The sequence below is a fragment of the Capra hircus genome, chromosome 11 (genome assembly GCF_001704415.2).
Source record: "Capra hircus breed San Clemente chromosome 11, ASM170441v1, whole genome shotgun sequence".
Lineage (NCBI taxonomy): Eukaryota > Metazoa > Chordata > Mammalia > Artiodactyla > Bovidae > Capra > Capra hircus.
In genome coordinates this window covers 78,756,286-78,782,253 of record NC_030818.1, presented here as the reverse complement: position 1 = coordinate 78,782,253, position 25,968 = coordinate 78,756,286, and positions in this window count along the sequence as shown.

Sequence of the window (25,968 nt, the reverse complement as noted above, 5' to 3'; positions counted from 1 at the left end):
TGAGACTTCCTGGGCTTAAGCAGGCGGCACCAAGGGCTTAGGACACATTAGCTCCTCGCAAGAAAGAGCTGTTGTAACCACAGCCTTCAAGAGAGCTCAGTTTTCCGGTCTCCTGTCTTCCACCTCGCGGTTGGTCGGGCAGAGCCCTTAAACCCTCTGCGCCCTGGTGCCCTGTCTCCCTTCACGATCCTGGTCAGGGTAGAGCAAACCCCACCTCTCCTCCCATTGGTGGAGTTCTGCCACCTCCCAGCATCCATGAACTTCCTTTAAAGATCATTGTATCATCAGAGGCCTTGGGAGGCTCATCCTATCTCCCCATCTTGCAGCAGATGAAAGATTCCAGTTTGCCGCCGAAGCTCAGAAGCACACCTCATTCTTTTCCAAAACTCAGCCCACCTTAGGGCACATGGGGCAGCAATCCTTTAAAGCCACCCTCCCCCTTTGGGTCCAAGAGCTGAATATCTGACCTCAGCCCCTGGTGCCTGGTGTTCAAGACAGAAGTGCTGGAGCTATTTGCATCTGGCCTTCCCTTTGCCTGCTCCCCACCAAGGCTGCTCCCCCTTCTGCTTAATTATGCAGTAACGAACAACAGTGCTCACTGAAACTAGGGCGGCTACTTGCCTCTGAAAGTCAATAATTAGCCCCATGGGATCAACAAATACTTGCAGGGCTCCCCCTGCCCCCCACAGCTGCTGCTGGAAGCAGGCAGCCTCTCCAAGCCCCACTCTGCAGGTCCAATCTGGAATGCATATGTTTCCCTTCCATCATTCACTCCATCAAACACAGCAGGGTAGGCCCGAGGGGGCGGGGAGGCCACTAGAGTCTCCCTCAGCCTAGAGCATCCTCGTTATAAAGGGATGTTGTGTTTGCAGGTAACCAACCACCCCCTGAGCATCTGGGAACACTTTGAGTGATTGCTGGGGAGAGAAGAAATTTGGGTCATAACTAATGATCAACATCCCCTTTTAATCAAATGAAGCCGTCATAATGTGTCTATCCTCCAGGGGAACAAGGCCCTTTCACCTCCCAGAGGTCTGCGGTAGCATTAACCTCTTCAGGTAAAACTCTTGCCCAGGTAGAAGGGAAGAGGGGCAGTTGTCAGACACTGAGGGCCCCTGTGCTGAGCAGCCACCCATGAGTTCTCTCCTTTCTCCCTGAGCCTTTTCAGATCAGCACTTCCTGGCCTTGAAATACCTGAAGGGCTCACTGAAGCCCAGGGTGCTGGCTCTACCTCCGATTTTAGCTTCAGTAGGTGGGGAATGGAGCCTGAATATCTACCTATCAGATAAATTCCCAGGTGATGCTGGTACTGCCAGTTTGGGGGCCACACATTGAGAACCAGGGTTAAAGGAGGAAAAGACTTCCATTTACAGTCTTCTATGCAAAACACCCTTTACAAACATCATGTCATTTAATCCTCATGGAAACCCAGTGAAGTATGTGTTGTTGTCCCCATTTTACAGAAGAAGAAACTGAGGATCAGAGAAAGGTGAGTACTTGCCCCAGACCCTGTGATCGCACCACTGGGGTGAAAGAGCTATGATTTAGAGGCCAGGTCCCTCTGATGTCAAGCCCTTAGTCCTGCCATGGAGGCAAGAGAGATTGCAAGTGCTGGAAAGATTCAGAGAGCCAAGTTCATCTCTCCCCACCACCCCTCATTGGGGATGCTGTGCCTGGCTTGACTTACCATCTGCATACAAATTATTGCCACAGCCCTGAATCCTTCAGGAAACGCTTCCTAGTCTTCCCTCTGATCCCCACCCTACCCGGTGACATCCCTTCTGCCCCTTACTCCATGCTCAGTTGCCTGTCTTTTCCTGTCCTCCCTTGGCTTACATGAGAGCATCCCTACCAGTCCCCAGCTCCTCCCAGGGCTGCTTCTCCTCCGTCCAGTTCAAGAAGGGGTTTGTCCAATAGGATCTTATCCAGCACCCCACCCCAGGGTCTCCAGGAAATGGCCTTGGCTTGTCCATCATGGTCAAGCTCAGAGCTGCTCACCATAGGCACACACTGGCCTCTCAGTAATGGTTTCTGAGAGAGCCGTCATCCTCACACCCCTGTGTCCCCAGACAAACCTCTCAAGCACATCGCTGACCACTCTTGACACTTCTCCCCAGTAAGAATCATTGAGAACTTGCTAAGAGAAGGTGCAGGAGGCAGAGGAGAAGGAAGGAGAAGCGAAGGGGCAGCACATGGAGCTCTCGCTGCGTGTCATCTGTTGTTCCAAGTCGACTCAGTGTGTAATAACCCTCTCCATCCTCCCAACAGCCCTGCGAGGGAGGCACACCACTGTGACCACCATTTACAGAGAGTACACGCAGACTCAGAAAGAGAAGAACCCTGCCCGGTGTTGCACAGCTGGTGGGCGACAGAGCTGGGAACCCGGCTTCAGAGCCCATGCCTGCAACCATGCTCTCTCGGCAGAAGGAAAGAATGGCAACAAAAGATAAATCCCCCACTTCTGGCCCTCCAAGATGCCCTAGCCCAGCCAGGGGGCAATGAGAGCGGTAGCTGTGGATATGGTAGAAGCAGCAGGAGTCGAAGGCCCTAGCAGTAGGTATTAGCGTATCGTCAGCATCAATATTGATGTTGTTACAATAACAACAGTGACGGGAAAATAACTGCCATTTGTGGAGTGCCTCTACTAATGGAAGAGACGGAATAACCTGGTGAGTGGGGCTGCAAATCCCCGAGCCAGACTGGATTCCAATTCCAGCTCCTTTTCATAACAGGCTGTATGATGGGAGACAAATCACTCAACCTCTTGGTCCCAGATTTCTTATCTGTGAAATAGGGCTGCAGGTACTTCCTCCCTCCTGCCTGTCTTATAGAGACTGAATGAAAGAATCCATAGCAAGTACTTAGTACAGACCCCAGACACAATAGATTCTCCACCCACGATGCTAGGAAGGAGGTGACAGAGGCAGAGTGCTTTAGACAGGGCATCTGCCTCGGCGCTCTGGGGTCTGAGGAGGGTGACAGGCACCATGTGAATGCAACGAAAAGCCCAGAGAGGACAGCACAACGCGGGGTGGATGCCTCTGCGTGAAGGATCTGAGAAGGCTTCCCGGGGCTGGGGCGGATTTGAACAGTGCCCGGTGAGGGACGGCCGAGCTCGCCAGGACGAGGCTGCACAGACAAGGCGCAGGTCACTGCCCGGCCCTTTCCTCCACCATCCACCCTCCAGACCCAGTCCAGCCGCCAACCCTGGACGCGCAGCCTCCCTGAGCTCTCCTGCCCTGACTCCATTTTCCCTCATCTCTGGAACGTCCTCCTACCTGTCCCTTGGTAAAGAGCTAAAGTCACTCATGCAGCCCTAGTGTTCTGAGATGGTTTTCCTGGAATACGTGGGCAAGACTGTTGTATCAGCTGGTTAAGAGATTGCTGGTTAGGCTCACTGGTGGTGGTGGTTTGGTAGCTAAGTCGTGTTCGAGTCTTGCAACCCCATGGACTGTAGCCCGCCAGGCTTCTCTGTCCATGGGATTCTCCAGGCAAGAATACTGGAGTGGGTTGCCATTTCTTTCTCCAGAGGCTCACTGCTAACATGTTTTTGAGACCCCGAGGATAGGCCATGCTTTGGAGCCAGCTTCTCCTCTTTGGTCATTCCTGTAGAGACTCCCAGGGCCATCCTGGAAAAAGAGGAGAGATACTTCAATCAGCTCTTTTGACACAAGGCCTGAGTGGCACTGGCTTAGCCTCCATGGGACTAGTCGGCTGTGATATGACAAGCTCCTGGGGACTTCGTCTGGAAGCCCTTCAGCCTTCCTTACACGCAGTTGCTCATCTGCTGAGGAACTTTTGAGCTGGGTGTCTCTTAATCAGCCTTGTGCAAGGCACTGTGAAGATATGAGTCCCCACTCTCCAAGAGCAAGCGGCTTATGAGCAGAGGTGTGGCAGAGCTTCAGGTGAATATAATTATTTGAAGGCACTAAGTGCCAGAAAATGGGAAAGAAACATTCTGAGTCCACGGATGTTGTGCTAATAATTTTCATCTGAATTGTCTCATGAACCCAACAGCAAACTTGTAAGGTAGGTAGGTAAGTTCCCATTGCACAGACAAAGAAACTGAGAATCAGAGAGGTTAAGAAAGTCACCTGAGGTCACACAGCAAGCCTGAAACCCAGGGCTGTGTGACTGTTCCCAATACCCTGGTTGCCTCTCTGTGATGTCAGTGTAAAATCAGGGAGGAGGAAAGGAAACACACAGGGCTAATTTGGTCAGAGAAGGCTTCTCAGAAGGGGTGAGACGTGTTCCAGACAAGGGGGTGAGCTGAATGATAACAGGTGGAGGTGAGGGGATGGGGGAAGAGAAATGCAGGGAAATGTAGCAGCAGAAACAGAGACGAGGGAGCTGAGAAGCACCCGGTGTGTTAGATGGCAATAAGGAGGCTCCCAGGCTGCTAGGAGGCTCCCCACCTAGAAGGTCGGATTGGAAGGGCTCCACGGGACTGACCAGGAGGGCCTGCCTGATTGGGCTAATTGTGCTTTCTTCTGGAGGCAGTGGGGAGCCATTGAAGCCTTTTGAGCAGAACTATGGGATAGGAAATAGCCCCTTGGGAACATCACCTTGGCTAGGCTGTGCAGGCTGAGCAAAGACCATGGAAGAAATGCTACTTAAGGAGACAGTTACCATCATCCCAAAGGAACAGCAGATTTGTTAAACAAATTTCAAAGTTATGAGCCAACAATGTATGGGTGGGGTTATTTTTTTTTTTAATCTAAACTACATTTCGTTAAGATACGATTTTCCAAATGTCAGGAAAAATGATCCATGTTAACCTCCAACTGTGAAACTATTACACAGGCAGAAAAACATCCTACTTTTGCCCAAACTGCAATAAAAGAGAGTTCTTGGTTCAAGAAGCCAGGGCAGAGAGTGACTTTGGAACCAGGCTGCCACTTAGCGAAGATGCCTCTTTCTGCTCAAGGAATCCCCAGTCCTCCTCACTGGATCTATTTTAATAACATAATGAGGGTCTTGCAGCCATGTCCTCCAAACTTCCCTGAGAATGCACCCCTAAGTGCCTCAAGATGTCCAAGGAACATCAAAGGAGAGGAGAATTATTCTCTGGATATACCATAGGATACAAATCCTGATATCCCACTGCTGGGAACAAAAAGCCAGGACAGCTCCCGCGGTGCCCATAAAAATTATGGACTCAGAAGATTAACTGGCTCTGATGCTACAACGCTTTAGCCAACCATAACCTGGCATTTTACATTGAAGAAAGAAAAAAGAAAGATGCCTTTATTAATACTGCTTGCCAAATTTCCCGTGAGTCCCAAGGAAGGACTCTCTTTGGCCTTCATCTGCTCGGAACCCTGTGTTAAACACTGCTGTCTTCTCTCGAAAGTAAGGCCAACGTGAGGTGTCTGGAGAAGGTGCCCTTTGGAAAACGAAGAGCCCGCTTTCTGCCAAAACATTCACCTGTTTGTCAGCTGCACGCCAGACACGCCAGGCTGAGCACACAGGCCAGAGCCCGTACCATCTCAGGGCACATCCTGTGAGTTCATCTGGTCCCTGCACCGTCCCTGTGAGGCAGGGGAAAGACAAGTATGATGCAGATGGCTTTGCAGCCATGGCATCTGAGTCTGGATGGAGGCCGTCGAGATGTAGATGGAAACAGCTAGAAGAACAGTCCTCCTGGCATGCGCTGGCAGGAGGACACCCTGGCCTCAGCTGTGAGGTGACTAGCAGTCCCAGTTAGAGACGGGGGCTAAAGACTCAGAGATAAAATGAAGGCCCTGCCCTTCTTGCCACCACTGACAAAGCTCAGTTAATTCCAGACTCCTCATCCTCCCTCTGTGCTGAGATTTCCACAGCTTACGTAACACAATCAGTTTCACCTGGTCAGCAAAACTTTCTGAGTAGCCACTGTGCATCAAGTGCCCAAGAACATGCATTGTGGACAAAAGGATGTTCTCAGGTCAAAGGGAGGGACAATTTTCTCAAAAGAATCTATAATGTTTTCTCTATAAATCTATAAGGTAAGCGAGCCAAGGAATACATAATCTCCTTTACTATGAACCATTTTTTTTCCAAATGCTCAAATTCTGAAGTGCTGCCTTGAGACCCCAAGACTTCCCACCTCCTATGCACACGTGTGCACACACACACACACCTGAATGCCCACCCCTTTCAGTGGTACACAGCACAATGGTGCCCCTTAGTAGCTGCGGCTGCTGAAGCTACTAAAAGGAAAATAGAGTTACTAGATGCCTCGAGCCCAGCAGCCTCCTCCTGGCACTGCCTCCATTCACTCCCACTCCTTCCTGGGCCTCCAGGCCCATGGTGTTCCGAACACTTTCCCCTTGGAACTGCCCCTGGGGCTTTACTGCACTGCCAGTGCCTTTTCGGCCTGTACCCTTTCAAGTGCATTCTTCAGTTGCCCACTCTGAGCCCAAGGGCAGAGACCTTGCCACCCATCATTAGGCCTCTAATGGGGGGAGGACTAAGAAAGTGCTCCATAGATGCTTGCTAAGTGAATGCAGGCGTAGGTGGGTGGGTGGGTGGGTGGGTGGGTAGGTAGATCAATCAAGCACGCGTGGATGAATGAATGTGTGAATTAATTCCCATGGAAGCAAGAAGCCCTGATGGCCAGAAAGTTAATCCCCCTGGGGCTTGTTTATTGCCATACCTGCTGTCCAAATGAAAGGCCTTCCCCGCCATGCCCCAGCTACCTCATCACATAGTCGTGGCAGCAGCTCAATGAGGTGATCCTGCCACTGCCTCTGTCACTCCAGCCTGGAACAGGTCGGACTCCATTCTCAGAAGCGAATGTGGTCTTTCCTTTTGTGGGGCTGCAGTCTCCTCAGGGGTCGTGGGACTTTTCTGAGGCTTGGGACCTTTCCCACGGCCCTTGCACCAGGATCCCGAACTCAGTTTCTCAAGGTCAGTGTTCACCTAAACTGTGGACACCAAAGGAGGAGCTTGGTGGGCTACAGTCCACGGGGTCGCAAACAGTCGGACACGACTGAACGACTTCACTTTCACTTTCACCCCTAACCAAGCCCACCCTTGCCCCAGAACTTCCAAGCAGGAGAGAATTTGATTTTGGAGGCAGGTTATTTGGGGCTGCCCAGGTGACTCAGATGGTAAAGAATCTGCCTGCAATGTGGGAGACCCAGGTTGGATCCCTAGGTTGGGAAGATCCCCTGGAGAAGGGAATGACAACTCACTCCAGTATTCTTGCCTGGAGAATCCCACGGACAGAGGAGCCTGGTGGGCTACAGTCCACCCCTCACAATTCTCTTCTAAGGAACAGTAAACCTGTCCCTCCTGCCAGTTCAACCTGCACCTTCCTAAACATCCCTAAACTCCTAGAGCTATGCATAGCAGTGCCAAGCAAAGACAGGGCCTTTGGGCCCTTTGGCCCATCTGGGCCTCTCCAAACCCAAGTTACCGAACTGAAGAACAGCCATGTTATGAGAATCTCACAGTATTTGTCACTGTCTCCCAATCCATACTCCCATTGTACAGATGGGGAAACTGAGACACGGAAAGCACTAAGTCTCCTGCCTCACAGACCAGGCTCTCTGCCCCAGCTGACAACTGAGGCTAGATGTGGTTCACAGCATACGGGTCACCTATGGTCAGAGGCTGGGGCAGCAGGCAGAGAATTTTCGAAAGGCCACCATTACCCAGCACGGGCTTCCTGCCGAGGCCACTGAGTGGAGGAAATAATAATGGAGATTGAAAGGCATTCTGCATTTGACCTTCCGCGAACCCACCGGTTTTCAGTAGAACCCGATAGGGATCAGTCACATCTGCTCTCAATAGCAAATGTAAAAAATGACCTGCAGTTTTAAGGTCTGAAAAACATAAACTTGTGTTAAAAGACTGACAAAAAAAAAAATTCCTGCACTCTGTAGCGTGATGTCATTCAAGTGCACACACATTGCAATAACCATCGCCCATCGGGGCCCGAGCCCTGGATCTGAGCTCACCTCTCCTGGGAATCACACGCGGTCCCGGTCCCCCCGCACATCAGCCATGAGGCCAGTCACAGAGCGGGGCTGTGTAATCAGGGCCAAGCTGCTAAGCTCCACTGGACTCTGCGCTACAGCGGGTATCAGCTTACCTCACTCTCCACTTCAAACACCCACATGAGTTGCGGGAAGGCTGATGGGAAGCACATTCTGGAAAGCCCAGAACAAGCTTAGCTCTGCCAGGGACCTGGGGAACAGCCTGAAGTGGCCAGAGTTCAATGGGTCTTTAGAAGTCAGGAAGTTTCTCATCGGCCATGTGGGCCAGGCCCTCCAGGCCACCACTCTGTGTGCAGGAGCGAACCAAACTTCTCCTTGGGCTGAACCAGCATGCCTCCACCCCACGGAGGTGCAGTGGTGCCACCTGCATCTCCACGCACTCTGGCCAACCCCTACCTCCATCATCCGGACTGTGGGGAGCTCTTGACCAATGCAAACTCGGAAAGAGAAACTTAGGGGACACCAGACAGCTCCCTAGATCAGCCCTGGTGACCATCACCCCACACTTGTCCAAGAGCCAGCCATTGTGCCTAGGGCCCTGGAAATTGGCCAGGATCTCAGCCGTCAGTAAGTCGTAGCCCAGATAGAGAGGAAAGACTCACCCAGGGCGCACAAGTCCAGGCCTTAAGAGGGACACCTAAGGACCAGAGAAGGGAGGACAGAGAATGACAAGGGTGTCCAGACTCCAGGAAACCCTGTGATGAAATCATGTTCTTTTAAGCTAAACTTCACTGGTACCTTCCCTGGAGACTCAGACGGTAGAGTCTGCCTGCAATGCAGGAGATCCGGGTTCTTCCCTGGGTTGTGAAGATCTCCTGGAGAAGGAAATAGCAACCCACTCCAGTATTCTTGCTTGGAGAATCCCATGGACAGAAGAGTCTGGCAAGCCCCAGTCCCTGGGGTCGGAAAGAGTTGGACACGACTGAGCAACTAACACTTCACTCCTTCACCGATAACTCAGTTCTAAATCATAACCCACAGGGGCCAATGCCTGTGACTTACAGGCTCACATGCCTGTAAGTTCTCATTGGTTTCCCTGAAGATGGAGACAAAGGGAATCAACCTTCATTTAGCACATACTGTGCGTCACCTACCAGGCTGGGGACCTGCCCATCTCCTCCTTCAGTGCTGCTGACAGCCCAGGCACCAAGGTGGGATGTGGATGTCTTGGAAGGGTTATGAGGCAGTGTTTGGGGGGTACATTTGTTTCTGCTCCATCTGGAAGCACTTACTCATGTCTCCTAAAAGGAACAGAGCTCAACCAGACCCTAGTAGGCAGGAGAGCAAATTCCACACTACCCACTGGTCCAGACCATGGAGTCTGGTGACACAACTGCCCTGGCTCAGAATGATGTGTTGGCCTGGGAGTTCCTCTCCAGTAACAGAACTTCAGCAACCTGGTGGCTCCCATGCCTGTGGAATATGGTCTGACCTGCCAGTTCATTAAACACAGGGATGCTAGGATGATTCAAACCATAGTCTCTGTTCTCAGATGGTTCGTACATCGTTAGGTGAAAAACCTCTAAACAAACAAGTGTCCCAGTGTATGAGTGCCTGAGAGACATCCACACAGAGAAGGCTACACGCACAAAGGGCAGAGTGTGAGTCTGACCTGGAAGCAACAGAAGCTTTTGTGGTGGGGGTGGCCCTGAAACTGTCCATAAACTCCTGTGAGGTGCTACTTGCCCAGGATAGTCAGGGCTGAATAAGGCATGGTCTCAGGCCCCACTCTCACTGAAGACACAGCACTCACACATCAGAGAAAAGTAGGTCAGCTGGGGAGTACAAATGGAAGATAACACTGGAGACCAAAGCAAGGAGAGGCCAAAAGGCTGATGATGCATAATAAGGCTCTTTTATGACTGCAGAGTCGAATTACACTGGGCAGGGGCAGTCGGGGAAAACTTTCTAGAAGAGGTTCTGCAGGCTGGGTCTCCACGAGTGAGGTGTGAATGATAAAAAGGGCCAAGAGAGAAAGCGTTCCAGCAGACCATGCCAACCGAGCCCAAGTTGGATATTGACATGTGGACCAGCCCAGTGGATGATTCAAACCGGCTTCCAGAGAGCAGGCCCTGGAGCCAAGCTCTGTTTTCAGGCCAGGCCCAGGTCACCTCGGCCAGCACCTCAGAACTCAACCTCCTGTCCTGAGCCTCCCCAGTGGCGAGTAGCCTCCAGCAATGGACAGGAGCTGAGCTCTGCCCAGGCCCCCTGGAGAGCTGGGGGGCCATGGAGAACTTCCCCAAATTTGGATTAAAAAAACAACCCTTCTCTGCCCCCTCCACAGGACACATAGCTTCTCTCTAAGTCAGCAGGAACCCATCACTAAGGCTATGAGAAAATAAACAAAGGGAATCTAATTGCAAGGGACACTCAGGCTCCAAGAAGAACTGCATGCTCTGACGGGCCCTTTTGCTCCAGGGCATGCTGAGTTGTGGGAACCTCACAGCTACAGTGCCAGCAGATTCAGAAGCACCGCTGCCAATGATAAAGTGACAGAGTCACACACAGGCTTCCCCAGGGACACTCCAGTACCAAGGGTTCCAGGGTGTGTCCACAAAAACCCCAAAAAGAAGCCAGAGGACTCCAGCCTTGCATTGAGTCAAGAGCTCAAGCCAGCAAACACCGTCCCCTGTCTCTCCTCGACCTGGGTCCCCTCTATCAGCTTCATCAGAATCAACCAACACCTGAATAACAACTGCGCTGCTTGCAAAACATCTGTGCTCTCTTTGGACAAACCAGCTTCCTTTTACTAACTGTTGGCAGGATCAACACTGTAGGAGGGAGCCTCCAGTGTTCCATCAGGACCCAACCAAGCTGGGCTTCAGACAAGATTCCACGGCTTTTGCATCAGTAATAAAGCCTGGATCTCAAGGTGTGGGAGCTGAATGAGTTCTTAAAAAGAAACCAAGAATACAGAAAACATCAAAGCCACTAGAGAAGCAGAAGTTATTTAACCCACGAAGTTTGTTCAGCAGAGCTGTTGGCTGGACTTAGAAGGATGTGCTGGCCTGAGCGTTTCCTTATTGAAGCAGAGTTTCAACAACCTGCTGATTCTGCAGCATGTGGAGTATGGCTTGAGCAGTGGGTTCATGAAATTCAGAGATGTCCAGATCGCTGAAACACAGCTCCTGTCCTCAAACAGCTCATGAGTTATCAGAAGGAGAGAAGAAAGAGGCTCTGATGTTTCAATATTTCAGTAATCAATAGAAGGAGATTAGCAAGGGCTGATACACCTTTAATCTCACAGAGGATTCACAAATGACAACAGAATCAAAAGGCATGACAGGAGCCCTGAAACCCAGAGGAAGGAAGGAAGAGCTCCTTGGCTCTAAGAGGGTAGGAGGCGGCAGATGAAAAGAGCTTAGGTCCAGGACAAGGCAAGGTGAGCTGCGATCCTGGCTCCTCCAGTGACCTGGGGTTGTGGGACAAGTCTCTTCTCCTCTGTGGGCCTGGTACCCACATCTGTATAATGACAGGTTTGGCCTGGGTGATTTCTGAGGGCTGCTCAGTACTGACCTGTAAGTCGACAGCTTGGATAGGAAGAGTGTTGATAACTCTGTCCACGGGTTGGAAGAACCGTCCCATGCCCAGCCCTCTCGAAGCACTCAGACTGTACCATCAAACTCTGTGAAAGCTTGAACCTGTTAGTTACTCCTCAGCCCAGAGATTTCTGAGGCAGATATGTAGATGAGCGATAGAGAGAGACTTAAACATAGATATAGATTCAAATACAGAAAGAGAGATTTTGCTTTAGCAATAGAGATAGATTTAGATACAGATATTTAGATTTAGAGGCAGATATAGACACAAGTGGGGCTTCCCCAGTGGCTAGCAGGTATAGAATACAGGAGACACAGGAGATGCAAGTTTGATCCCTGGGTCAAGAGGATCCCCTGGAGAAGGAAATGGCAACCCATTCCGGTATTCTTGCCTGGGAAATCCCATGGACAGGGGAGCCTGATGAGCTACAGTAATAAAGTAGGGTAATGAAGAGTCAGACATGACTGAGCAAATAAGCACACACAAAAAAACGTAGACACACATATATAGACATATATGCACATATATATGTATGTGTGTGCATACATGTGAGTGAGTGCATGTACCTGGATGCATCTGTATCGAACTGACCTCCTTTCCCACAGCTGAGGACAGGGGTACAGTACTAGCAATTTTGAGTTCATTTCCTACATGTATCACACCAAAATTCTCTCCATTCTTCAAAGCCCACCTCAAGAAGCTCCTCCAAAGAGCCTTCCTTGACCCATAAGAAAGGCTCTCCCTCATGCAGACTTCTTCAAGTTGCCATCTGAGCCATCCATGACCACAGGATAATGACTAATTATTTAATTATCACCTCTGGAAGTGCACCCACAAGGTAGAAATTAGCATGCCCCAGCAGAGGCTGCCAAGGACAGCTGTGCTTTGAGCTGCGCTTGATGAAGGAGATGGTGACCAGCCCATCCCTCTGTAGAAGAGGCACCTAGCAAATGCTCATATGCAGAATTCCACCCTCACAAAGTGAAATTTAACCAATGTCTCAGATCACACACCAAAATTAACTCAAGATTTTTTTACAAACTGAAATATAGAGCCAAACCAAAAGAAAAAAGAAAGCCTAAGGGGCAGTATTTAGAACTGGGAAGCAGGTAAATTTTTTCTTGACAGAGTACAAAAAGTGCTAAGCGTAAAAAAGCAATAAATTAGACTTATGCTCATTAAAACACATATAATAATGAAAAGACAAACCATGAGATAATATTCACAATACATGTATCCAACAAAAAGCTAGAATTCAGATTACATTTTTTAAATTCCTGAAAATGAATTTTTAAAAGACAGTCTAAAAATGGGAAAAGACTTAGATGGCTTAACAAAAAAGAAATGCACTTGGCTAATAAACATGCAAAAGGTATTTAACATCATTAGTGGTCAGGGAAATGTAAATTAAATCTACAATGAGTTACAGCTACACATCCAATAGAATATCTAAAGTTAACAAGACTTTCAATACCAAATATTGGCAAGGATGCAGAACAACTGCTCTCATACTTTGCTGGTGGAAATATAAAATGGTACAACCACTTTAGAAAACTGTTTGGCAATTTCTCATAAAATTAAACATCCACCTACCCGGTGATCCAGTGATTTTGCTCCTATGAAATAACCCAAAGGGAATAAAAACTTAGGTCCACAAAATGACTATATGTGATTACTCCCAGCAGAATTATTCGTAAAGGTCTAAACTTGGAAACAACCGAAAAGTCCTTCAAAAGGAAAATGGGGAGAATTTCCTGGTGGTCCAGTGGTTAGGAATCTGTGCTTCTACTAGAGGGGGGCACAGGTTCAATCCTTGGTCAGGGAACTAAGATTCCCCATGCCACCTTGCATGGCCAATATTTGTTTTAAGAAGTTAATTTATAGAAAATTCACTCCTTTAAGATTTCCCATGTGCCTAGCTTCCCAATGACTGAAACCACTTCTGCCACTGAGTGTGACCCTATGGGCCTTCCCTGACAGGCCCTCCCCATATCCTCTGCTTTAGTTCCTCTCTGAAGCATCTAAATAACAGAATTTGATCCATAGCCCACCGGGCTCCTCTGCCCATGGGATTCTCCAGGCAAGAATACTGGAGTGGGTCGCCATGCCCTTCTCCAGGGGATCGAACCTGGGTCTCCTGCATTGCAGGCAGATTCTTTACCATCTGAGCCAAGTGAAACCATAACTTAAACACTTATGCTGCTGCTGCTGCTGCTAAGTCGCTTCAGTCGTGTCCGACTCTGTGCGACCCCATAGACAGAAGCCCACAAGGCTCCTCTGTCCCTGGGATTCTCCAGGCAAGAACACTGGAGTGGGTTGCCATTTCCTTTTCCAATGCATGAAAGTGAAAAGTGAAAGTGAAGTCGCTCAGTCATGTCCAACTCTTAGCGACCCCGTGGACTGTAGCCTACAAGGCTCCTCCATCCATGGGATTTCCCAGACAAGAGTACTAGGCCTTGTCAATCTCACTTTGCACCCACACACACAGAAGCAGGGACCCCTCCCCTGCTGTTTAGATCTCCGATGTTGACAGTGCATATATAATGGTTTCAAGGAACCCATTAGAATGATAAGTCCAAAGCAGCCTGGTCAAGAAGCTTCCAGGATCGGTCTTCCAGAAGGAGCTGAAGTCTTCAAGCAAGCAGCTGACCTATTCTGGCCTCTCCTCCCAGGGAAGGCACCAGCTTTTCTCCTGGGGCCTCGACTACAGAGGGAGGCCCCAGGAGGATAGGAGGAGGGGGCCTTGACCTGCTGGCTCCTGGCTCCCCCACCTACCCCCTCCAGGGAGAGAGAAATCCAAACAAAAGCCCATTCTCACAGGCAACCCTTCCAAGAAAAACCAAGTTCTAGAGATGCCGGGGCTGGTGTGAATAAGGAAAAAATGCAGAATTCCAAAAGACAAGGTCCAAGAAACATTTCTCCCACTGAGTGTGCTATGAACAGACAGAGGACAAGGAGGTGGACATGAAGAAACCCCAAGGCACCCACAGCCCAGGAGGGGGTTGATCTCTAGCCATCACTTAGGTTCTTGGACACAGTCTGGTTTTCAGTGACCCAGGAGGTGCCCTGTTATGTTCAAAATGTTCAGCGCTACACCAGAGAACCTCTTACTCCTGAGCTGGTCTTCCTCATCTGTGAAATGGGAGTAACAACTGGCACCCTGCCCACTTCGCAGGGGTCAGAGGGGCTTCACAGGAAGGTGAGCATGGAAGTACTTTATGGACTCTGAGAAGCCCTCCATCCCAGCCATGATCAGCGCACACCCCATCTCATGGCCTTTGGATATTTATATTTTATAAAAAAGAAGAGCCTGGGTTGCAATTCTGGCTCCAATGTGCTCTAACTGTGTGGATTGGGAAACTGACTCTTTCTCTAGCCAGCTTCCATGTCTGTAGAATGAGAATGTTAATATCACCCTTGAAGTTTTCAGCACAGATTAGAAAGATTCTAAAGATGCAAGAGGAGAAGGGGACGACAGAGGATGAGATGGTTGGATGGCATCACCGACTCAATGGACATGAGTTTGAGTTGGGAACAGGGAAGCCTGGTGTGTTACAGTCCATGGGGTCACAAAGAATCGGACATGACTGAGAGAGTGAACAACAAAAGATGCTTATGAAGCTTTTCAGAGAATATCTAGTACAAAGTCAGCCTTCAGCAGCTGGGAGTTGTTAGGATCCTTACTGTGAAAAGGGATTCACCCACTCCTGCCTCTTTCAGTCTTTCAAGGAGGAAAGTCACAGAATGCTTGGGCTGGCCAGATAAAAATCATGCACAATGGCTCAGAATTTTCTGGAAAATTTGTTAAGCATCCTGCAAACATTAAGAGCAAGTGCCATATGCTGAGCCTCTCCTCTGGGCCAGACACTGTGCTCAGAGCTATAGCCTGTAGGATGGCACTCATGGAAACCAAAGGAGGCAGGAAACGTCAGCTCTAGTGTCCAGAGCTGGGTGCTGAAACCTAGTGTTCAGGTTCACACAGTCAGAGTGGCAGAGGCAGCACCCATGGGCAGGACCAGCGGTGACAGGGACAGCGCACACACACAAGATGAGATCAGAGCCTATGTCCCAGGGCTGCACTGTGCTGGCGTGCTGACCACATGTGACCCTACAGTCAGCCGAGAAACCCCAGGCAACCACAGAGGACACAGCAGTCTTGGAAGCCAGGCAGAGTCTGTAGCCTGGGGACTCTTGATCAGCAATCCGTACCCCCTACATTCTCTGCCGACCTCTGGAAAGAGTGTCATCTTTCTCTTCTAGCTTCCACTCTGCTAGAGATATTAGCGAGGGTACAGCCAACCAAAGGCAGCCAAGGGCCATCCACGTCCCACTGGATGGGCCAACATGTCCCTAGGAATATTCCCTGATGATTAGGCTACTTGCTGAGCCTGGGGGAAGTGGTGTTGGTGGGGTGGGCAGGTGGTGTGAGGCAGCAGGAAGGAGAGGTGGTGTATTACATCCCAAATAACCCCAGAAGTAGCCTTTGGAACTGCAGCCTGAAAGGGCATCCAAGGGCACAGGCTGGCACAACTCTGTCTCTTGGGCAAAGGAAGAAAAACAGAAGAGGAAGCAGTGAGCTGTCGATCAAAAGGCAGGACCGTCTCCTTTCCTGGCAGAGCAATGCCATCAGGAGAGGACATCCCAAGAATCCAGAAACATCCCTGCTTTGCATCCATTTCAGTTGCTTCACTGTTGAGGAAGCCCAGTATTTCCATTTAATGCTTCAGCCAATACTAGCTGAGCACCTACTGTGTGCAAAATACTGAGGCGGGTGCAGGACACAGGTACAGGCAGAAGACAGTTCTCCCCTCCTGGAAGTCACCATCTGGGAGGGAGGACACTGAGGTGGATACCAGTGACTACACAGCGGGGTGGGAGGGCCCACGGCCGGTGCCGGGGGAGCGCAAAGCTGGGCCTGGGTCAGCCTTAGGGAACAGGGTAGATGTCCAGGGTGGGCAAGGCCTGCACAGAAGATTGGATGTGAGGGAGGGTTTCCAGGCAGAGGAAATATTGTGAGTCCAAGCGGTATGGCGAAGAACACATAGATTCAGGAAACTTCTGGAAGACCAGTAGACTGGAACATAGGAAGCAAAGGGCAAGCTGTACAGCCTGAGACTGGACACATGGGCAGGGCTATGAAGGTTGTACTAAAGGTGAAAGTGTTAGTCGCTCAGCTGTGTCCAACTCTTTGCAACCTTATGGACTATAACCTGCCAGGCTCCTCTGTCCTTGGAATTCTCTAAGCAAGAATACTGGAGTGGGTTGCCATTCCCTTCTCCAGGGGAATCTTCCACACCCAGGGATCGAACCCAGGTCTCCTGTATTGCAGGCAGATTCTTTACCATCTGATCTACCAGGGAAGCCCCAGGTTGTACTATGGAGGCTAGATTTTAATCTCAGAGCAATGGAAAATCACGGAGGCAAGGGCCAGGCATGGTGAGATCCATGCCTCTCACCACATAGCACTGTTTAAATGAATCAAAATTAAATAAAATGTAATGTACATCATGGTGACTATAGCTAATAATACTGTTTGCATGTTTGAAAGTTGTTAAGAAGATAGATCTTAGAGGTCCTTTTCATAAGGAAACAAAATCTTGTAACTATGAATGGTAATGGGTGTTAACTAGATTTATTATGGCAATCATTTCACAATAAGCATAAAGATTGAATCAGTGTGTTGTACATCAAAAAGCTAATATAATGTTATGGGTCAACTATATCTTTAAAAAAATTTAGTTTAAAAAAATTAAATAAAATGTGACACAGTGCCTCAGTGGCCCCAGCCACACTTCAAGCACCCGACGGCCAACTGTGGCTATGGCTACCGTAATGGTCAGCACAGATCTAGGGCATTTCCATCATCTCAGAGAGTTCTACTGGACAGCACTGCTCTAGAGCTGGCCTTCTGTGTTCCTGGCCCAGAAAGTGAATGGGAGGGAAGGGGGCTAGTGATGAGGAGCAATGATGCCAGCAGGGTACTCAGGTAGAGGTTAGATAGAACCAGGTTGGAGAAACATTTGAAGGGAGAAGGGGCGGGACTTGGTAAACAATGGACTCAGGTTTGGGTGGGAGGAGGATCTGGGGAGGTCAGTAACAACCTGATCATCTAGGGGCTGGAGGAGGGTAGTACTCATTCAGAGAGAGAAGCAGAGGAGAAAAGTGGTGATGCGCTCAGTCTGGGACCCACTCAGCATCAGGTGCCTACAGGAAGCCAGCCACGAGCTGGGTCCAGAGGAGCAGCTTCTGTGCTTCTGCAGCTTGGACTGGGAGCTGCGGGTTGGCGTAGGGGAGACGCTGGCGGCTGGGCCTTGAGGCTGCGCTTAGAGACTGGCTGTATCGTGAACTATGATCTGTTGGGCCAGGGCTGGGGTTCAAGGGCAGGTCAACGGTCCAACTGGGCTGTGTCCCGAAGGAGCCAAGGCCTATGGGGTGTGCAACAGAGAGGAAAGGGTTAGGAACACAGATGCACGCCCTCCAGGGGCCATGGACAGTCTTGAAGAGCCTCCCTCTTGCCCTCAAGAGTGGACACTGTGTCTTGAGGGCACCTGGGTAAACCCACAGGAGGCATCCAAGAAGGTGGCGCAGAAGGACGGGGGCACAGAGAGCCCAGGCAGCAGCAGGCGTCCTCAGACTGGTCCCCACCTCAGGACAGGGGAACGGCGCACACAAGAATGCTGTTCTCCAAAGCCACTGGGACACTTCCTGCCAGTCCACGTGATTGAGTATTACAGTATTTAAATTACAAATTGAAGAGTATTTTTACAGGTGTCATTTTAAATATAACATGAAATTTCTTGACATTACATCAGCCCCACCACACAAACAGCTGCTCCGGGTCCGCCGGCATATGTGAGGCACATGGCTCACACTGGCCATGCAGGGAGAGAGAGTGTGTGTGTGTGTGTGTGTCTGTGTGTGTGTGAGTCACTGACCGGGGTGTGTGTGACATGGGTGTGAGAGTCCACGTGACTGGGAGCAGGAGTGTGTGAAGGCGTGTGTGACCAGGAGTGCCTCTGTGTGTGGTTATGAACACGAATATGGATGAGTGTGAGGGAGGGGGACATGTGAGTCTGTGTGTGTCCACGTGAATGAAGGCGTGGAGGTGAGAAAGAAAGAGAGAGCCCACCGCAGGATGCTCAGGCCTCACAGGTGACGCCCACCAGCCTGCCCGAGCTCTGTCTCCCTCTAGAGACACCAGGCGTTCCAGGAAGTGGACGCTTCTCTGCTCCGGGCCGAGGGGCTGCAGAGGCAGCCCAAGGTGGTGCTGCAGTGCCCTCCAGTGGACAATGCCCCCGCCCCACCCCCAGCCAGACCCACCAGCGGACGGTGCCTTTCCTGGCCTGGAGACCCCAGGCTCCAACTCCTCACTGCCCACCCGCCTCGAGTGGGGCAGGAAGAGCCTGCCCTGAGGCTCCCTGGGGTCCCCCAGGGGCAAAGACCTAGGGGAGCTTTAGTCAGGCCTCCAAGTCTCCATCTGGGGCTTTCTGCCTGCTGCTGGGCCAGGCACACCCAATCCACCCCTCTCCTTCCCACCATGGGGATGCCCCCACCTCAAGGACGCACACCAGGTGGCATCTCCCAGCAAGGTTCCCCTGAGACCCCAGTGAGATGAGCCCCCTGCCCCAAGGACACTGGGCACAGCCCTGGGCAGGATGAAAAGGAGATGCTTTACAAAGGAGAAACTGCTTCTTGGCTCTTTCCATAGAGAAACTGCAGGGGACTTTGGGGAGAGAGGGAGAAGGAGAAGACCCAGGACCTGCTGAAATTCTGCTCTGAATGCTTGTCTGCAGAGCAGGGCGCTGTGCTTAAGCCAAGAGTGTGCAACTCAAATTCAGCAACTGTCCTAGGAGGCTGTTGTCAGAGTGGAAAAGAGGGAGATCTCAGGGAGAGACTTAAACCTCATCAAAGTAAGCTCCCTGGGCCCCACACGGCGCACTGTTATTTGTGGCACCAGCGAGTGCCCGCGGGTCAGCTGGCTGCTTGTGACCAGCAGCACAAGCAGTACGCAGCACCGTCCAGCCAAATGCGTGGCCCAGTCACGACTGGGTCTCCCAGGCCAGAAGGAGCTGTCACTGAAATGTCTGAAGGATGGAAAATCAAGGACTCCAGCCTCGGGGGTTGCTGGAGAACCATGGGACAGTCACCCTGCCCTGACTGCCCTCTCACCATCTCTGGCTACCTTCCTTCAGGTGGTCCTGACTTCAGTTGGTTCAACTTAACAATTTTGCCAGGCAGCCATGTGATCACAAGGGTACACAACCAATGCACGTACAACCATTCTGTACCCACACGACCATTCCATTTCTCACTTTTAGTACAATATTCAATAAAAAAAAACCTTGAAGAGATGTTTAACACTTTATTATAAAATAGGCTTTGTGTTAGATGATTTTGCCCAAGCTGTAGGCTAATGTAATGTGTTCCGAGCACGTCTAAGGCAGGCTACACTAAGTGATGATGCTTGCCGGGTTAAGTGTGTTACATGCATCTTCAATTTATGATGCTTTCAATTTAGATGGGTTTATTGGGAGATGATCACGTCATAGTCAAGGGAGATCCGAACCAGCACGGAGCTGGGTATCCTCCAGCCCCACCCCCAGCAGCACACCAGGCCAGGTCTGAAGACCTATCCCTGCACCTCCCCACCTCCCAACCCCCAGCAGCCCAGACTTCTCCCTGCCCCGCCCCATCCTGGGCTCACTTTAGGAGGAAGAGGGAAACTAGAAGCATCTGCACAACATGGAGCAGAAAAGGGGACACAGCAGAGGAGCCAGTTGTCTCGGCAACACGTCAAATCCACAACATGGGACTGAGCGTACAAACCAAAAATCTCCAAGGAGGACTTCTCTTGGCTGTGTCCAGAATGGCCATGGATATCCAGCCCCAAGCCAGGTGCCAGCCTCTCCCCTGCAGACCTGAGAGGTCCCTTTACCAGCTGCGGGCCTGGGCCTCTCCACTTCCAGCCGCTGTGGGAGTCTGGCCAGGCGTTCCCACAGTACAGCATTACCCTCACCTCCCGTGAGAGCGGCAGGATGTCAGAGCCGAGGAAGATGGGTCCGGCGTGGCATGCGGAGACTCAGAGCGCCCCACCACAGGAAAAAGTCAAAGATGAGCGTGAAAAAGATTTGCCCACAACACGCAGCAACCCAGTGTCCACCACCTCCACTCGTTTCCAGTGGACTCTTCCAAGTCTGTGCCTTTTCTGATAACAGTCTTCTCTGCCTCTCTGGGTTGCTCTCTCTTATCTCCATCCACATGTCTATCATGGGAAGTGTATGAGAATGTTTCCATGAGGCAAACACATCAGGTGATATCATGGTTCAAACCTGGCCTCCTTGCAAAGCTCTGAGTCCTCATCTGCCCCTTTCTCACTGCTTTGAGCGCTGAAGCTTTCAAATAGGTATAAAAGTTGCTGATGGCCTTACACCAGGAGAGACGGTGTAAGAAAGGAGGCTAGAGACACAGAGGACAGCAGGGTGCACGTATAATCTAAGAAACCAGTATCATCATCGCTGTCTCTAATGGTTATTGACGTTCATGGATGTCAAGTCTTGTGCTGACTGCTTACACAGATTATCTCATTTAAATTTTACAGCAAACCAGCCAGGAAGATCCGACAGTTTTCCCACTGAACAGGTGAGAGGGCAAGGCTATGCCAATACCACCAGGCAACACAGCCCTGCCTGCTCCCCATTCCAACTTCTTCATGCTCACCAGTGTCTGACCCACTTTTTTTTTTAACTGTGAGAAGTGACCCATTAGCAAGCTTAGGAAATAAATGTAGCGGGTCACAAGAAACACTTTGAAATGAAAGAATAAAAGTAGAATGCCCCAAATGTATCTTACACAGTCAAGGTAAACACTGTCACAGGACACTTCTGTTCCAGTTACACATGTGTAAACATCGATGGATATGCAGACACACATGGGCTGCAATGGGATATGATTTTAAACATATTTCTTAATGTAGATCACAATAAAAAAAAAAGAAAGAAAAACATTAAAAGCTGTTGTCCTAGACTCTCCATCCAGCCTCTGAATTCTCTATCTGGTTCTCCCCACTCTGCACACTCTGGGGGTTGCCTTGCCACCCCCATGGCTCCCTGCTTCCCTGGTTTGCTGAAGAACAGCCAATAAGTTCCACGGACACTGCGCGTCTATCCTGGGGGCAAGGTAACTAGCAGGCTGCTAGGGCAGAGCCTTAAGTATGCCTTCTGCATCGGCTTCCTGCTTCAGTGAGGGTCTTCTGACTGCCCTGCAGGACTGACGTTTCCCAAAAGAGGCTTAACGGCTCCTTCCTCTCTGAGCTGGCAGGTTAGTGCCTTTGTCTCCAGAATTAGCACAGGTGCACCAGCAGGCGGGTGTCCTCATTAAGCTATTTTCTGCATCTTGATCCCATAAGGATGGCTCCAGGGGACCTTTCAAATAAGCACTTCATTTGCAGTGGCCTCTCCAGATTGGAAAGGGTGGTCCCAGTTTCAGCAGCAGAGGGGGAGGGAGGCCCAGTCACCTGAGTTTTCTCTGCCTGCCCACGGCAACTGGACCAGATCACAGAAGTAGAGAAGTCAGGGAAAGGGGGGAGTCTCTCTAAGCCTTTTCCTTTCCTTGAGGCTCTCAACTTGTTCTTCGCTAGGACAGCAGGGTTTCTCCTAGCTGTGGACAAGTCCCAAAGCAGTAGCGTGACCCTCTGTTCCAAACTGCTCCTCTTTGTCTGTGAGGAAAAGATTCACTGCTGGTGACATTCCAGGCGGAGGGGATGGTATTGGATAGAAGATTCCTGAAATCGCCCCATACCAATGCCCACCTACTTCTCTTCTGGGACCCACCCCCATCCCTGTCCTCTGTGCAGCTCTGGGCCCAACCTCCCCCCAGCAGCCTCCCAATGTCCCCAAAGCACATGCCAGGTACCAGGCTGAGGAGTCAGTGGGACACACTTGGGTCCTGGATTTCACTTGCCATTCTCCTGGGGATGCAGGATCCCAAGGAGGACATTTATCAATGACAAGCTGGGGGTACAAAGAAACAAAGTCGAAGATCAGAGTTAGGACCACCAAAAATCAAAAGAGAAGGGGACTTGTGGGCAGAGAGGTCATGAAAATGTAAAATTCCTAGAAATGGGAGCTGGACTGAGTTCTTAGAAAGGACATGAAGAGGGTCTGCAAGCATTGAATTGGGGTATAATGTGGAGGTCAAGCCCCCTTCCCTACTGCTCTTGTTTAGCTGCTCAGCCATGTGCAACTCTTTGCAAACCCATGGACTGCAGCCCACCAGGCTCCTCTATCCATGGGATTTCCCAGCAAGCATACTGGAGTGGGTTGCCATTTTCTTATCCAGGGGATCTTCCTGACCCAGCGATCAAACACAGTCTCCTGCTTGGCAGGCAGATTCTTTATCCACTGAGACATGTGGGAAGCCCCCCATTTCCTACAGCTGCCCCCAGATGAATAAATAAGTCCCCCTGGTGCCTCAGAGGGTAAAGAATCTGCCTGCAATGCAGGAGACCTGGAGAAGGGAATGGCTGCCTACTGCAGTATTGTCGCCTGCAGAATCCCATGGACAGAGGAGCCTAGCAGGCTATAGTCCACAGCGTCACAGAGTCAGACAAGACTGAAGGGACTTAACATGCACCCACGCCCACTCTAATATACACAAATTTACCCCATACCAACTCTACTAGTGTTGTGCAGAGTGCTGGAATTCAGCAGTGAATCAGATACAACCTCTATATACTCAAAAGTTGAGTAAAGAAGAAAAGCAAATGCAAATTCCATTTTAATAGAACTCAATCAGAGCTAAAACCAGAGTATGTACAGGACATGATGGAAGCTCAGAGGAGGCACCTAACTTCACCTGGGGGTCAGGGAAGACTTCCCCAAAAGCTGCTAACTGAATTGAGTCTTGAAGAGGGGAAATCAGTTGAGGAAAAGAGAGAAAAGGACACTCCAGACCAAGGGAACAGCGCGTGCGAGGCAAGGCAGCTAGGAACCATGAGAAGCGCGAAATGACCTAGAAACAGGTCAGGACAGCTGGAGAGAAGCCAGCACTGAGGGCTGCCCTCCTGAACAGTAGAAATATGCCGGAAGGAGCGGTTGTGTTTGCGGACTAAGTTGCTTCAGTCGTGTCTGACTCTTTGCAACCGCATGGACTGTAGCCTGCCAAGCTTCTCTGTCCATGGGATTCTCCAGGCAAGAATACTCAAGTGGGTTGTTGTGTCCTCTTCCAAGGGATCTTCCTGACCCAGGATCGAACTCATGTCTCACACCTCCTGCATTAGCAGGCGGGTTCTGTACCACTAGTACCACCTGGAATGTCCAGAAGGAGGGAGATGGGGAAGCAATGGAGGACATAGGAAGTTTGCACCAGATCTATTCCTAAAGAAGAGAAACCCACCCCAGGGCCACGGAAAGCTGGGCATCCCTTAATGGGGGTGAGGGACCAGGAGGAGTGGCATTGGGCCCCCAAGGCTGAGGTCACTGCTGCTGCTGCTGCTGCTGCTGACAACTCCGCTCCCTAGAGGTGCAGCCCCCACCGGAGGGCCCAGGGCCAAGCATGCCAAGCATCCCTCCACAAAGCCTGTTCTTAGCAAAGGTTTTCCTATGACCTTTCTTGGAGAGGAAAAGACAAACACTCTTCCCCAGAGCTGTTCCATGTCCAATTTTCCAGAGAACTCCTCCCCTGCTGGCCTTGGGAGGGGGTGAGACCCCCAGGGATCGAGCTTAGGAGAAATAACTGAAGGAAGATTTCCAGGGAACAGGGAAGAGCGATCTGGTTAAAGGCTGTCAACTACGAGGTTGTCCTCAGGGCAAGAGCTCTTGGCAGGAACGTCTCAGTTCATTCAGGTTATTCCACTGGCAAACCCTATTTTTTTTAATGGGGGGAAAAATAACCTCCAGAGATGGTGAAACGTAATTCATTAAGACCACCACAAAGCAGGTACTGAGTTTGGAGGGAAGGTGAAGAAAACCCCATCGATTTCACACATGAAAAGGCAAAAGCAGATTTATCTATGTCTCTGACACTTAAGTATTTTACAAGTATTTATAAAATCTAATATTTGGGGAACCATTCTATTTTTGCCCATAAATCTGAGCAAGATATAAATAATTAAGAGAAATTAAAGAACAACAGATATAATATGAAGACTAATTTACTAGGGAAAGCAGATGCTTCCAGGGCATGTGGTTGCCAGATCCCTGTTCCATCATTGTTTCCAGCAGATGCCGGGACAGGCAGCTCTGATGGGATTAGAAAGAATCACCCTCTTGTCTGAGCTCCAGAAGTCTCACTCACTGTGACACCCTAGCCCCCTGTGAGACTCTCTCTTGTCACACATCTGTGCCTGCTTCTGAGAGGGACCGTGAATACCAGGAGAGCAGGGATCATAGTGAGAAATGAGTCAATGTGGGTTTCCAGCCATCTAGTCCTGACCTGGAATCTCAGAAAGACATGTCACATGGACACACTTGGCAAGCCCTGCTCCTCCTGCCAGCCCTTCTGCCTGGTTCCAGGCCTTCCTCCCTGTGCCACCATCCCAGTGCCCATTAAGTCCGGTTGCATTTTCAGGTGGGATGTGCTTGGAAGAGGGAAAACTGCAATCCCTGCACCCAAAGGGAGCTGGGCCAACAGGGGACCCATAAGCCTCCTCATTGCAACCTTCTGCACGGACCTTTTGATCTGAGATCTCAATTTTGTTCAGGATGTTCCTGAAAGCTTTAACAACTCCTGCAAATTAGACCTACGTCTGAGTTTTCCTTTTTCTTTTTTTTCCTTCCTTTATTTATTCCACAGCTATTTTAAAAATTCAATGTGGAAACAGAGTCATGGACGCCTGCCACCTTCATAGGTTTATCCTAGTGAGGAAACAGACAAGGAATTGAACCCAGGTACTGGCCAGGTTCAATCCCTGGGTGGGGAGAAGGGAATGGCAACCCACTCCAGTATTCTTGCCTGGAGAATCCCGTGGACAGAGGAGCCTGGTGGGCTACAGTCCATGGGGTGGCAAAGAGTCGGACACGACTGAGTGACTAAACACACTGACCGAGTCTCCTTCCTTGTAAATAGCATTTGGCACATACCCAACTGATCCACCCATTTTGGAAAGTTCAGTGGCTTCTCTGAAGTTCTTCTGTATTCCAAGGAAAGTGAACCCCCTCATGTTGGTTTATCCACCTGTATTTCCTCCTCTGAATTTTTTCCTCTGTGTGTTACAGCTGTTTATTTATTTCCACCATGGAAGAGACCCAGACATGAACCCACCTCCCTTCCTAGATTTATACCACACACTCACACATGTAGGGTAAATTTTACAGGAGGTTTGGGGAGGTAAGGGGTGTTTATATCTCAAAAATGCCTATAACTTCCATTGAACATGAGTTATACAGTTCTTAAAAATTCTTGGCCAGTTCATCATGCTGATCAACCAGCCTCTCCCCACCTGATT